This window comes from Pteropus medius, unplaced genomic scaffold (genome assembly GCF_902729225.1).
Source record: "Pteropus medius unplaced genomic scaffold, Ma_sr-lr_union100, whole genome shotgun sequence".
Taxonomy (NCBI): domain Eukaryota; kingdom Metazoa; phylum Chordata; class Mammalia; order Chiroptera; family Pteropodidae; genus Pteropus; species Pteropus medius.
Genome location: NW_024354911.1, coordinates 4484086 through 4499418, shown reverse-complemented (window position 1 = coordinate 4499418; position 15333 = coordinate 4484086).

Sequence of the window (15333 nt, the reverse complement as noted above, 5' to 3'; positions counted from 1 at the left end):
TCTTTTACCTATTCCTAAGCCAAGTTTGAAACTGGAGACAGAACCTCAATGCCAGCTTCCTACTTGGTGCCAGGATGGCCTCTGCTGCAGCCCTGATGGCTGGTAGGCTAGCAGTTTGCTTCAGGGCCAGTCCCCATTTTGTACTTAAAGTACCTTTTAATCACCATAATTTGAAGGTAGAGGACTGACCTATTGTCTAACCAGACTATTTGGAGTTCTTTATGTTATGAGTGGGTCTGTTTTGAAGCAGCAGCTGAGCAGGAAATTCTTCAGTTCTCGTGTCTCAGAAATAAACAGTAAGGTAACAGAAATGATACCCATGCCCAGCAGCCGATATGTGGCAGAAGTGGGCGACTGAGACAGCTCACTTCTGTGTCAGTGTGGAGTCTAGTGTGCCTGTGACTGAAAAGTCTTAGAAATAATGAGGGTGTAAATAAGACCCATGGAGAGGAGAAAGTGTGAGAGAGATTTAGGAGGTAGGATCAACAAACTGGAGACTGATTAGAAGTGGCAGATAAGAACAGACTGTAGGATGGATGCCCATTGATAGGGAGAGTTACACAAATCAGAGAAGAACATTAGGGGACTGGAGTTGAGTGTTGTGGACTCTGGTTTTAGACATGTTTATCTTTGAGACATCCAAGTCATGATAGACATTAGACACTTGTGTAGCTAGATTTCAGGTGCGAAATGTGGCACCTGAAGATAAATGTTGCACTTGAAGATAAAGATTCAGGAGTAATTTGGGTTTGGGTGAGAACTGAAACCACAGATTTGAAAGGAATCATGCAAAGAAAGCAAGGAATAATATGATGAGAAACCAAAAATGGAAAACCAATATTGAAGGGAGAAGAGCCCACAAAGGAGATAAGAGAAGCAGGTGATAGAAAAACCAGGAAGTGGTGTTAGGAAAAGTGAAGGAAGAAAAGTTCAGGAAGGGAGTGACCAGTCTCATTAAACTCTTCCAACAGAGAGGGACTGTCATCCCCTTTTTTATAAGAGAGGAAGAGGTTGGGAGAGGCAACATGAATTTCCCAAGGTAAGTGGCAGGATTAGAACTTGAAACCGGGTCGGGATGCAGAGCTCCTGCCCTTTAACCATTAACCAAGAAGCAGTGATGTACTTTTGGTGAAGCAGTGATGTACTTTTGGTGAAGCAGTGGCAGCAAGAGACCCAAGGGCTTGAAGACTGAAGAAATGGAGATTGGACTGCTCTTAAGTCAAAGTAAAGGGAGTGGAGTTCTTAGAGGGCAGAGTTGAATTCATTACGCTAACCTGAGAAAATTTTAGCATTTGGGGAGACAAGGGTAAAGAGGCTTTTTAAGTGATGCACAGTGGAGACTGACGGAATGTAAACAGCAGGACTCATCGGTGTTTCTGTACTCCTTGGGGCAGGAACATAATGGCACCTTGCATTCCAGTGATAGCAATCAAGAAACACATGCTTTCCACATTAATTTGAGCTTAGATTTTCTTAACAATTACTGGGTCGTACCTGTCCAGTCTTTAGGGCATGTGGTTTTGCAGTTTCTCGTTCACTCTGGTGAGAAAGGAGCTATTCTAAATTCTAGTAGGGTAGTTGTTCATGTCATAATTTTTAACAATTACAAAAAGGAGGCCAAGTACATAATCAGATAAAAAATTAAGGTGGTTTAAACTAGAGGCAGGAAAGTGGAAGTATGGACTAGCAAAGGGAAAAGTGCCCTTCTTACTGAATAATAGTACAAAACTGTGCATTCCAAAGACAGTGAAACTTTGGAGTGTATGGTTACCATGATCATTTTGTTCTTAAGGAAGAATTATTGTCCAATAATGGCAGAATAGCTTATGATGGACCAAGCCTCCCATTAATAAATGTAAATAAGTGGGTAAATATAAAACACCTTGGTTTAATTTAAAAAAATACATATGACTGTTCCAAGCAAAAAAAAAAAAAAAAAATTGTGGGGTTTAATATATATAAATGTAACTAAAGGACAAGGGGGTACATGGAACTTTAAGATTTTTTTTTAAATATTTTAATTTTTCAGTTATAGTTGGCATATTAGTTTCAGGTGTATGACATAGTGATTAGACATCTGTATAACTCAAAGTGATCACCCCAATAAATCTAGTGCCCCTTTGACACCATACATAGTTATTACAATATTGGCTATATTCCTTATGTTATACTTTTTATTTCCATGACTGTTTTGTAACTACTAATTTGTACTTCTTAATCCCTTCTCCCCTTTACATCAATCCTCCAACCCCCTCCTATCTGGTAATCCTCAAAATGTTCTCTGTATCTAAGAGTTTGTTTCTGTTTTTTTGTTTATTTTGTTCTTTAGATTACATACATACGTGCAGTCATATGGCATTTGTTTTCCTGTATCTGACTTACTCCACTCAGCACGATACCTTCTAGGTCCATCGTGAAATATCTTTTTCCATCCCATTACTTTCAGTCTGTGTGAGTCTTTTAATTTGAAGTGAGTCTTTGCAGGCAGCATGTGTAAGGGTCTTGTTTTCTTATCCATTCAGCCACCCTTCTTTTTTTTAAATTTATTTATTTTAATTAGTTTCAAGTATTCAGTACATTGGTTAGACATCCATATAGTTCATAAAACGATCCCTCCAGTTGCTCCCTCCCTCCCCTGACCCTCCACCTAGCCAATGTATTAATGCTAACTGCATTCCCTATGCCGTGCTCCCCATCCCCGTGACCATCCATCTGCTACTTATTTGTGCTGCTTTAACCCTTCACCCCATTCTCCCAGCCCCCTAAGCCCCTTCCCCTCTGTCGTCACCAAATTGTCCACTATATTTGTGAGTCTGTTTTAGATTAGTTTGTTCTTATTCCTTAGATTCTGCATGTAAGTGAAATCATAGAGTGTTTATATCTTTCTCTGTCTTGACTTAAATACCTTCTAGGTCCATCAAAGAAATATCTTTTTCTATCCCCTTCCTTTTAGTCTGTGTGTATCTTTTAATCTGAAGTGAATCTTTTGTATTTTTTCTTCTTAAAGAAGTACCTCCAATATTTCCTGTAATATTGGCTTGGTGGTGATAAATCCCTTTAGCTTATTTTTGTCTGGGAAGCTCTTTATCTGTCCTTCAACTCTAAATGATAGCTTTGCTGGATAAAGTATCTCTGGTTGTAGACCCTGGGTCTTCATCCTGTTGAATATTTTTTGCCAAGTCCTTCTGTCCTGCATAGTTTCTTTTGAGAAATCAGCTGCCAGTCTTATGGGTGTTCCCTTATAAGTAATTATGTGTTTTTCTCTTGCTGCTTTTAATATTCTTTCTTTATATTTAAACTTCAGCATTTTAATTATAATGTGTCTTGATGTGGGCCTCTTTGGATCCCTGATTTTTGGAATTCTTTGAGCTTCCTGGAGTTTTATGTCCATTTCCTTCATTAGGTTAGAGAAGTTTTCCATCATTATTTCTTCAAACAGCTGTTCAACATCTTGATTTTCTTCAATTATGCCTATCAGACAAATATTTGGACCCTTAATAGTGTCCTGTATGCTCATTAAATTATTTTTATAGTCTTGGCATCTTATCTCTTGCCATTCTGATTGTGTCCTTGGCTTTCCCATCCTTTAGATGGGACATTTGATCATTTTCTTTATCCACTTTCTTTATTCCTTCATTTATTCCATTTAATATACTTCTCATCTCAGATAATGTGTTCTTTATTTCATACCGGTTCCCTTTTATAATTTCCATTTCCATTTTTATGTTTTTTATCTCTTTGTTGAAGTTCTCACTGAATTTATCTATACTTCCCAAAAATTTATTGAGCATCTTTTAAACTAGTATTTTGAACTCTGCATCTGTTAGATTACTTGACTCCATTATATCTGGATCTCTGTTCTTTTCTCTCATATGGTTTCTGCTTCTTTGTCTTCCCATTTTGTTTGCCTTTCCATGTCTGTTTCTATGTACTAAGCAAAGCTCCTAAGTCTCCCCGTCTTATTGGTGTGGATTTGTGAAGTAGATGTCCAGTGGAACAATCCTGAGAGGGGCTCAGCTACAGGCCAAATTAATCTCAAGCCTCTGCCCCTCCAGGGCTACCTGTTAAGATTCAGCAAGCAATCCACAGATGCTGTGCTTGTAGTTGCCTCAAAAGGCCACACCAGAAACTGAGGCCAGCTGCCTCTAGTGTGAATCTAGGCGCAGCTCAGCAAGGAGCACCTGACTCTCTAAGGACACACCTGGGTGTGGCATGGGTGCAGCCACGAGGTGGGGGAGGCGGGATTTCAGGGAATCCTCTGGGTGAATCGACCTCTGTTATCCAGTTTGATGACATCTCTGTGTCTGCGCACTGGGAGGGGGACAGGGTTCAACAGAGAACAATAGATACCACCGGCACTTCTGTACAGAGCAAGTCTTGCCTCGGCCCTCACTCCGACAATGACTCCCTGTAAGTCCCTGGTTCCACCTGCTTGCAGCTGAATTGGCACTGGTGCTCAGAGCAAGCAGGTCTGTCACCATGAAAATCTGCTCACGGATGCGGCCCCTTTAAGAGGCTTTTGCTGCTTCCACTTCCACAGCCTCTGTCTCATTCAGCTGCTCAGGACCGGGCGGCCTTGGATCCTCGCCTTGTCCTACGTTCTGCCATTGCAGGGTGATTTCTTGGATTTCTCCCTAGTTGTATGGCTTGTTCATCTAGATTCCAGGCAAATTTTCTTTGCTGCTGCTCCTTGTTTCCGTACAACTTTGATTTGGTCGCCAGAGGGATGAACAGAGCCTCTTATCATCTGTGCCATTTTTTTCCCTCCCACCCTGTCTTTTGATTGGAGCATTTCTTTTTCATTTGAAGTTCTTGTTGATAGATATGTAGTTATTGCCATTCTTTATTTGGACTTTTGACACATTTTTTTCTTCTTAAGTTCCTCCAACATTTCCTATAATACTGGCTTGGTGGTGATGAACTCCTTTAGCTTTTTCTTGTCTGGGAAAGCCTTTATCTGTCCTTTGATTCTAAATGATAGCTTTGTTGGGTAAAATAATCTTGGTTGTAGGTCCTGGGTTTTTATCACTTTGAATATTTTGTGCCAAGCCCTTCTGGCCTATAAAGTTTTTGTTGAGAAATTGGCTGACAGTCTTATAGGTGCTCCCTTGTATGTAACTAATTGTTTTTCTCTTGCCGCATTTAAGATTCTCTCTTTGTCTTTAACTTTTGGCATTTTAATTATGATGTGCCTTGGTGTGGGCCTCTGGGTTCATCTTGTTTGGGATTCTGAACTTCCTGGAGATGTATGTCTATTTCCTTCACCAGATGAGGAAAGTTTTCCATCATTATGTCTTCAAATAGGTTTTCAGTTCCTTATATCTCTCTCCTGGTTCCCTTAGGATGGGAATGTTGTTACCCTTGACATTGTCCCAGTGGCTCCGTAAACTATCTTCATTTTTTTGGATTCTTTTTTCTTGTTGCTGTTCTGAGTGGGTGTCCACTGCTACCCCATCCTCTATGTTGCTGATTTAATCCTCTGTTTTCATCAACTCTGTTGATTCCCACTAATGTACTCTTCAACTCAAATATTGTGACCTTTATTTCTGATTGGCTCCCTGTTATGTTTTCCATCTCTATTTTTATGTTTTTTATCGTTAAAGTTCTCACTGAGTTCATCTACTCTTCCCCTAAGTTCCTTGAGCATCCTTATAACCAGTGTTTTGAACTCTGAATCTGGTATATTGCTTGTCTCTATTTTGGTGAATTTTTTTTTCTAAAACTTTGTTCTGTTTTTTCATGTGAGACAAGCTTCTTTGTCTCTGCATTTTGGCTGCTTCCCTATGTCTATGTATTAGGGCTCCTAAGTCTCCCGGTCTTAATAGAGTGACTTTATATAGTAGGTGTGCTGTGGGGGCCTTGGCACAGACCTGGGAGGGGTCCAGCTGCAGGGCAAATTTAGTTGCAGTCTGTGCACCTCCGGGGCCACCTGATAAGAATCATCAAGCAATCTACATATGGCTGCCGACACAACAGCTGCACTGATAGGTGCCTTGAAGGACCAAGTCAGAAACCAAGGCTAGCTACCACTGGTATGGGGCTAGGGGCTGCTCAGCAAGAGGTACATGGCACGTTGAGACCAGATGCTTGTTCTATGGGTTTTGTGAGCCTTTGAGAGATTTTTATGAAAGTTCACAGCAGGAGTCAAGACAGCTTGTTTTTATGGACTAAATCACTGGAAGCAGCTTGAGTGGGCCCATGAGTGGGGAGAGGCGGAGTCTCAGAGAATCTCCTGGACAGAGCAACCTGTGTTATGCAGGTTGATGGCACCTGGGTCTACAGGCTGGGAAGGGAGAGGGCTCAGCAAAGAAACAATGGCTTTTGCCTGTACCTCTGTCTGGGAGCAAGCTGCCCCTCCAGCCCTTGCTCTGAAGCCTGACAGCTCAATGCTTCCCTGTATGTACCTGGCATCCTTTGAGCCGTCGCCTCAGCACTGGATCTCAGAGCGAGTGAGTCCATCAGCAAGTAAGACCAGGTGTGGGCCAAGAGGAAGGTCTCTGCTTTCTGTAGCCCTCTTTCTCAGCCACAACCTCCATTGGTTTTCACAGGCAGAGGTTGTGGGGACTCATTCTCCCACCATGGACCCTGGTCTGGGTTGCCCAGTGTGCGGCTGGGACCCCACTTTTCTCAGGTGGAGGAGGTATCTCTGCAGCCAGGATAGTCCTCCCAATTCTTGATTGCCATACGCTGTTGTGGGACCAGGCCGTTTTGCATCACCACCCGTCCTACCATTTTGAGATGACCTCTTATTTGAGGTCACATAGTTGTAGGGCTTCTATTCAGCCAGACCTCAGACAGCTTGGAGTACTGGTTGCTCTGTAGTTTTGTTTACTTTTGGTGTGGTCACTAGAGGAGGCATGCATACCATCTACCTTCTATGCCATCTTGTAAGAAGCCTGGTTGAAAGGTTTTTATATTTTATGTGATGTGGTAAAAGGTTTGTGATGAATTAAGAATGCATATTATAATCCCTAGAGCAACCATTAAAAAGATGTAAAGAAGTATTGCTAAAAAGCCAAACAGAGGCATTAAAATGAAATTCTAAAAAATATTCAATTAGCACCCTCCTCCCCTAAAAAAAGGCAGGAAAGAAAGAACAATAAAAAAGAAGAAAAAGATGGAACAAAGATAAAATAAACAGCAAATGTTAAATGTAAATCCAATTATATCAATAATTACATCAAAATGTAATTAGACTAAAAAATGTAATTGGACCAAACATTCCAATTAAAAAGCGGAGAAAGAATAAAAAAATTAAAGCCTAGTTATCTGCCACTGAAAGTAAAAGGATGGGAAAAGATATACCATGCAAACTGTAGGCATAAGAAGTCTAGAGTGCTACAATAATGTTTCGGGTGCTGCATTAATATCAGATAAAGTGGAATTCAAGGAGTAATGTCAGAAGTAATAATTTGCCTCACAAGGAATTCAAAGAAATAGTCATAAGAATGCTCACCAAACTTGAGAGTGCAATAGAGGAATTTAGAATTTCAACAAAGAGAAGTTATAATGAAGAACGAAGCAGAGCTGCAGAATACAATAACTGAAATGAAACACACGCACACACGCATACATTAGAAGGAATCAACAGTAAATTAGATAATACAGAGGAATGGATTGGTGATCTGGAAGATAGACTAGTGGAAATCAACCAATCAGAACAGCAAAAAAGAAAAAGGCGGGGGAAGTAGGTACCTCTAGGACAACATCAAGCGCACAACCATTTGTATTATAGGGATACCAGAAGGTGAAGAGAGAATGGAACAGAAACTTTGAATAAGTAATGATTGAAAACTTTCCTAACCTGGGAAAGGAAACAGACATCCAGGTCCAAGAGGCACAGAGTGCCAAACAAGATGAACTCAAGAGACCCACACCAAGACATACTATAATTAAAATGGCACAAGTTTTCCTTGTGCCATTTTAAAAAGCGGAGAAAGAGGAAAACAACTCGTTACATGCAAAGGAAACCCCATAAAGCTATCAGCTGATTTCTCAGCAGCAACTTTACAGGCTAGAAGAGAGTAGCAGGGCATCTTTAAAATGCTAAAAGAACCTACAGTCCAGAATAATTTACCTGGCAAGGTTACCATTCAGATTGAAGGAGAGATAAAGAATTTCCCCGACAAACAAAAGCTAAAAGAGTTCATCACCATTAAACCAGCTTTATGATAAATGTTCAAGGGTCTTCTTTAGCAGAAAAGGAAAGGCCACAGCCAGAAGTAAGAAAATATGAGAAAGAAAAAAAGTCTCACAGGTAAAGCCAATCTTTAAGAAATACAGCAAATCAGACATTTAAAAAGCAACTATCAAGGTCAAAAGTTAAAAGTACCAAACTGAACCCAAACTATACTAAGTAGTTAGGAGACACGCAAAACAAAAAGATCTAAAATATGATATCAAAAACAAAGTATGGAGGGGGAATAAAAATGTAGTTCTTTCAGAACATATTTGAACTTAAATGCCTATCATCTTAAAATAGACTGCTATAGATATAGAATGATATACGTAAACCTCATAGTAACCACAAACCCAAAACCTACAAATGTTACATGAAAAATAAAGAGAGAGGAACCCAAACAAAAAACTAAAGGAAATCAGGAAACCGCAAGAGGAAAGCTCAAGAGAAGAAGAATGAAACAACAGAAGTACAAAAACAACCAAATGAACAAAATGGAAATAAGTACATACATATTAAATTTAAATCAATTAAGTGTTTTAATAAAAAGACATAGGGTTGCAGAATAGATTAAAAATACAGACTGAAAATGAAAAGATAGAAAAAGATATTCCATGCAAAAACAAATGAAAAGAAAGCTGTATTTTGTCATATCAGACCAAATACATTTTAAAACAAAGAATGTGAAAAAAGACAAAGAAGGATATTACATAATTATAAAGGGGTCAATCCAAGAAGAGGCTATAACAATCATAAATATCTATGTACCCAACATAGGAACACTTAAATATATAAAGCAAATATTAATGGACATAAAAGGAGAAACTTGTAGTAGTACAATAATAGTAGAGGATTTTAATACCCCACTCACATCAATGGATAGATCATCCACACAAAAAATTAGAAAATTAATAAGGAAATAACACATAATGATACTTAAATGCCACATCATATCAAATCGACTTAATAGACATTTATAGAACATTTATCCAAAACAACAGAATACACATTTTTTTCAAGTGGAACATTCTCTGAGACAGATCACATATTAGGCCACAAAATGTGCCTCAATAAATTCATAAAAACTAATATCATATCAAGCATCTTTTCCAACCACAATGGCACGAAACTAGAAATCAAGTATAGGATGAAAAATGGAAAAAACAAATTGTGGAGATTAAGTAACAGGCTACTGAACAACAAATGGATCAAAGAGGAAAACAAACAGGAAATTAAAACTACTCTGAAATAAATGAAAATGAAAACACAACTTTTCAAAATTTATAAGTATAGCAAAAGCAGTTCTAAGAGGGAAGTTCATAGGCTATACAGGCCTACATCAAGAAACAAGAAAAATTCCAAATAAACAATCAAACTTTATGCCTAAAGGAACTAGAAAAAGAACAAAACCCCAAAGTAAACAGAAGGAAGGAAATAATTAAGATCAGAGGAGAAATAAACAAAATAGAGATTTTAAAAAAACAAACAAACTGGAAAAGATAGATGAAACTAAGAGCTGGTCCCTAGAAAAGATAAACAAAATTGACGAACCTTTAGCCAAACTCATGAAGAAAAAAAGAGAGGCCAAATAAATAAAGTCATAAATGAAAGAGAAGTTACTACTTCTCTTCTGATATCACAGAAATACAAAGAATCATTAAAGAATACTACAAATAATTATATGCTAACAAATTCAATAATCTAAAAGAAAGTGATAAATTTCTAGAAGTTCATCACCTTCTAAGACTGAACCAGAAAGAAACAGGAAATCTAAACAGACTGATTACTAGCAATGAAATTGAAGCAGTAATAAAAAAAAATGCCAACAAATAAAAGTCCAGGATTAGAAGTCTTCACAGGTGAATTCTAAGAAACATTTAAAGAAGAATTAATACCTCTCTTTTTTAAGCTATTTCAAAAAAACAAAGGGGAAAGAATGCTTTCAAACTTATTTTATGAAGCCAGCATTATTACACTAATAACCAAAACCAGACAAAGACATTACAAAAAAGGAAAATTATAGGCCAATATCCTTGATGAACATAGTTGCAAAAATTCTCAACAAAATACTAGCAAACTGGATTCAAGATTAAAAGGATTATGAAGTAGGATTTATCCCAGGAATGCAAGGATGGTTCAACATCCACAAATCAATCAACATGATACATCATATTAACAAAATGAAGGATAAAAATCATATGAACATCTCAATAGATGCAGAAAAAGCATTTGACAAAATTCAACATCCATTTATGATAAATACTGTTAACAAAGTGAGTAAAGAAGGAACATACTTCAACATAATAAAAGTCATATATGACAAACCCACAACTAATATCATACTCATTGGTGAAAAGTTGAAAGCTTTTCCTCTAAGATCGGGAATAATACAAGGATGCCCACTATTACCACTTCTGTTCAACATAGTACTGGAAGTCCTAGCCATAGCAATCAGACAAGTAAAAGGCATCCAAATCAGAAAGAAGTAAAACTCTTCACTGTTTGCAGAGGACATTATAGTACATATAAAAAACCGTAGACTTCACCAAAACAACAACAACAACAACAACAAAACTATTTAGAACTAATAAATGAATTCAGGATACAAAATCAACATACAGAAATCTGTTGTGTTTCTATACACCAATAACAAATGATCAGGAGAAATTAAGAAAATAATTCAATTTGTAATTGCATTAAAAAAATACTTAGGAATAAATTTAACCAAGGAGGTGAAAGACCTGTACTCTGAAAACTATGACACTGAAGAAAGAAACTGAAGAGTATACGAATGGAAGGATAAAACTTGCTCATGGATTAGAAGACTTAATATTGTTAAAATGTCTAAAATGTCCTTGCTACCTAAATATAGAGATTTAATGCAATCCCTATTAAAATACCAATGGCATTCTTCTCACAACTGGAACAACTGAGCTTAAAATTTATATGGAACCACAAAGGACTTTGAGAAAGAACGAAGAGGGAGGTATCACACTCCTTGATTTCAAACTACAGTACAAAGCTACAATAATTAAAACAGACAAACAGATCAGTGGAATAGAATAGAGATCCCAGAAAAAGATCCTCATTTATACGGACAACTGATCTACAATAAAGAAGGCAAGGATATACGATGGGGTAAAGACATTCTCTTCAATAAGTTGTGTTAGAAAAACTGGACCACTTTCTTACACCATATATAAAAATAAACTCAAATGGATTAAAGACTTAAAGGTAAGACATACAACCATAAAACTAGAAGAAAACAGAAGCAGTAAACTCTTTGACATTGGTCTTAGCAATATCTTTTTGGATATGTCTCCTCAGACAAAGGCATCAAAAGAAAAAATAAACAAATGGGACTACGTCAAACTAAGTTTTTGCACAGCAAAGAAAACCATCAACAAAACTAAAAGATAACCTAGTAAATGGGAGACAATATCTGCAAATATCTGATGAGGTTAATATAAAAAATATATAAGGAACTCATAAAACATTAATACCGAAAAAACCCCCACCCAAATAATACAATTAAAAATGGGCAGATCTGAATAGGCATTTCTCCAAAGAAGACATACAGATGGCCAATAGACATGAAAAGATGCTCAACATTAATAATCATCAGAGATATGCAAATTAAAACCACAATGAGATACTACTTCACACCCATCAGAATGGCTATTATCAAAAAATCAACAAATAACAGTGCCATCGAGGATGTGGAGAAATGGGAAGCCTTGTACACTACTGGTAGGACCGTAAGTGTAGTGCAGCCAGTATGGTAACCAGTATGGAGATTCCTCAAAAGATTAAATGTAGTGCTGCCATATAACCCAGCAATCCCACTTCTGAGTATCCATAGTAAACAAAAACACTAACTCAAAATAATGTATGTGTCCCTATGCTCATTGAAGCACTACTTACAATAGCCAAGATATGGAAGCAACCTAGGTGTCCATTGATAGATGAATGGATGAAGATGTGGTATGTATACACAATGGAATATTACTCAGCAATAAAAAAAAATGAAACCTTAGCATTTGTGATGACATCGATGGACCTAGAGGGTATTATGCTAAGTGAGGTAAGTCGGAGAAAGAGAAATACCATATGATTTCACTTATATGTGGAATCTAAAACAAAACAAAACAAATGAATAAACAAAACAGAAACAAACTCATAGATATAGAGAACAAGCTCACGGTTGCCAAAGGGAAGCGGGGTAGGGGTATTGGTGAAATTAAAAAAAAAAAAACAAACAGAAGAGGGAGACATAGTAATCATGGAGATATTAGAGACAGCATCACACATGATAAAAAGGAAAATTGAGTTTCTTATCAGAGACCTTGCAAGCATTTATATAATTCAAGTTGAAACTCTTATTTTTCTTATTTTGATCTTATTCTTTGATTTTAAAATCAATGAGATGTTGACTTGCCTGAAACATGAACAAAGGGAAAATGAAGACTGATGGGCAGCTAATGAAATAGAGTCCTATGAATTGTTTTCTGGTAGGCTCTAACTAATGACAGGAACAAATACCCGCAGGGAGATAGGTCATGTTCACGGATTGGAAGACTAAATATTCCTAAGGTAAAAATTCTTCCCAAAATGGTCTATAGATTCTTATCATAATCCCAGCAGGTTTTGGGGTAGAAACTGACAAGCTGGTTCTAAGATGTTGTGGAAATACAAAGGACCTAGAACATGTAAGGCAATCTCGAACAAAACTGGATGACTTATCCCCACCTCACTTCAAGACTTAACCATAACAGTACTTATGTGGTACTGGCATAGGGATAGATGGATCAATAAAACAGCTCAGAGTCCATAAATAGACCTACACTTACACAGTCATTTGATTTTTGATAAAGGCATCAATGGGAAAAGAAGTCTTTTTAACCAATGGTGCTGAAACAACTAGATGGCTGTGTAGAAAAAAGTAAATCTCACCCCACCCTATCACCATACACACAAAGTAGCTCAAAGTGGATTCTAGACCTAGATGTACAACCTAAAAGTATTAAGTTCCTAGAAGAAGATATGAGACTATATTCATAACATAGGAGTAGTTCAATGTTTCTTAGGACATAGAAGACCAATAAGCCATGAAGAAGAAAATGAGTATTGATCTACAGACTGGGAATATATTCTGGGAGCATACAGTCACGACATATGTCTGACAAAGGGTTTATTTCCAGAACACATGAAGAAGAAGTACAACTCAAGAATAAAAACACTAACATCCTAAACAATAACAAATATAAAACAAATGATCCAATTGAAAAAAAAAATAGTGGGCAAACGATTTGAACTGTTCACAAAAGTAGATGAATGGCCCATAAGCATGTAAAAAAGTACTCATTATTAATTTTTGGGGAAATGCAAAATAAAACCACAGTGAAACACCACTATGAACCCATCACAAGGCTGAAATTGAACACTGACAACTCCAAACGTTGGCAAGAATGAGAAGCAACCTAACTCATAAATCACTGATTGGTGTAAACTGGTCCAACTGCTTTGGGGAAAGGTCTGTCACTACCCTTTCCTAGCAATTCCATGCCTATGGATTTTTATCCAAGAGAAATGAAAATGTCTGACAGACTTGTCGATAGCAGCATTATTCATAAAGGCCCCCAAGTGGAAACCACTGTAGTCACAATGGAATACAATTCAGCTATAAAAAGTAACAAACTACAGGGAACATGGGTTAATTTCACAAAAATTATGCTGAATAAATGGAACTTTATACAAAAGACTAAATACTTTGAGATTCCATTTCTATAAAGTTCCAGAACAGGCAAACGAATTTATGGTGGAAAGAAGCATAATAGGGGGTGCTTTAGGGTTGAGGGTGGGGCTAGGGATGACTTAAAAGTGGCATGAGGTGATAGAAACATTCTATATCTTAAAGGCATGTGAGTTAGATGAGTATATGCATTTGTCAAAGCTCACCAAATGGTACTTAAAATTTGTGCTATTTCACTGCATAAAAATTTTTATCTAAAAAAAGACCAAAAAGTAATGTGAAATTATCAGTGTGGTAGCTTTTCAATGATTTAAAATAGTTCCACAGAGTCCTGGGAAATTGCCCGTTCAGATTAGTAACTGACAATTATTAAACTTTTAAATATGTGCCAAGTACTGTGCTAAATATTTTGCATAGTATTTCCTTTAGTTAAGAATTGCATGAGGGTAGGGACCACCATTAACCCATTTTACAGATGAGGAAAGTGAGGCTTAGTAAGGCGAACTGGTCCAATGTCATACAATATTTGCCATCTCAAAACCCGGCATAGAATTTGGATTTCTACTGATGAATAATTATCCCCCCGCCCCCCACACAAATCTTGAGAGAGAATAAAATGCAAACTGAATCTGCATAAGACATTATTCATTTTTGGCTGAATTCTTCTCTCCTGACAGTGGTTTTGTGTGTGTGTGTGGCTGCTTTTCCTTAGGTGTTAAATCAATTTCAAATGAATGCAAGAGTGAGTGTTAGAACATTTTTAGGAAGGCTCATTCTTCATCAGGCATTCTTTCTAGTCCAGGGAACTTTAAAACTTTTCTTCATATCAAATCACATGGAGAAACCTTTGTAAAGTTCAAAGCAAATGGTTGAGGGGCCTGAAGCCCTGCCTGTTGTGTGCCTGTCCTTCCCACTCACTTCCGCATAATTTGCCCTAGGTGATGAAGTCCAGTCAATCTTACTTCCAAAGCTTAGCTGACTTCTCAGAAAGGTGGGACATTCACATAGGGATGCATGTACGTTCATATCTACATGTGCTCATTCAGGTATATACATAAAGATCTACAAAACGATTCTGATAATATTTACCCCTGTCATGTGTGGTACATTCTGGTACTTTTTGTGATAACCACTAAACTGATTCAGCAGCTATTAAAAGTTGAAAACCCATCTTTTAAAAAACTACTGTACAGTATGTGCTGACTACACTTCCTGGATTAGTCTTTATTGATATCACCAGTGAAAACTAGAGAATGTACTGAGAATATATTAAAGGCAGGGGCTGAGCAGACACAACTTTGAGACTAAGAAAAATGTCACGTGGAGAATACGTCAGAACTCTTAAAGTATTCTCAGGTTAGAACCTGTTATTCCAATTCTTCTTGGAAAAATAGAAATCTCT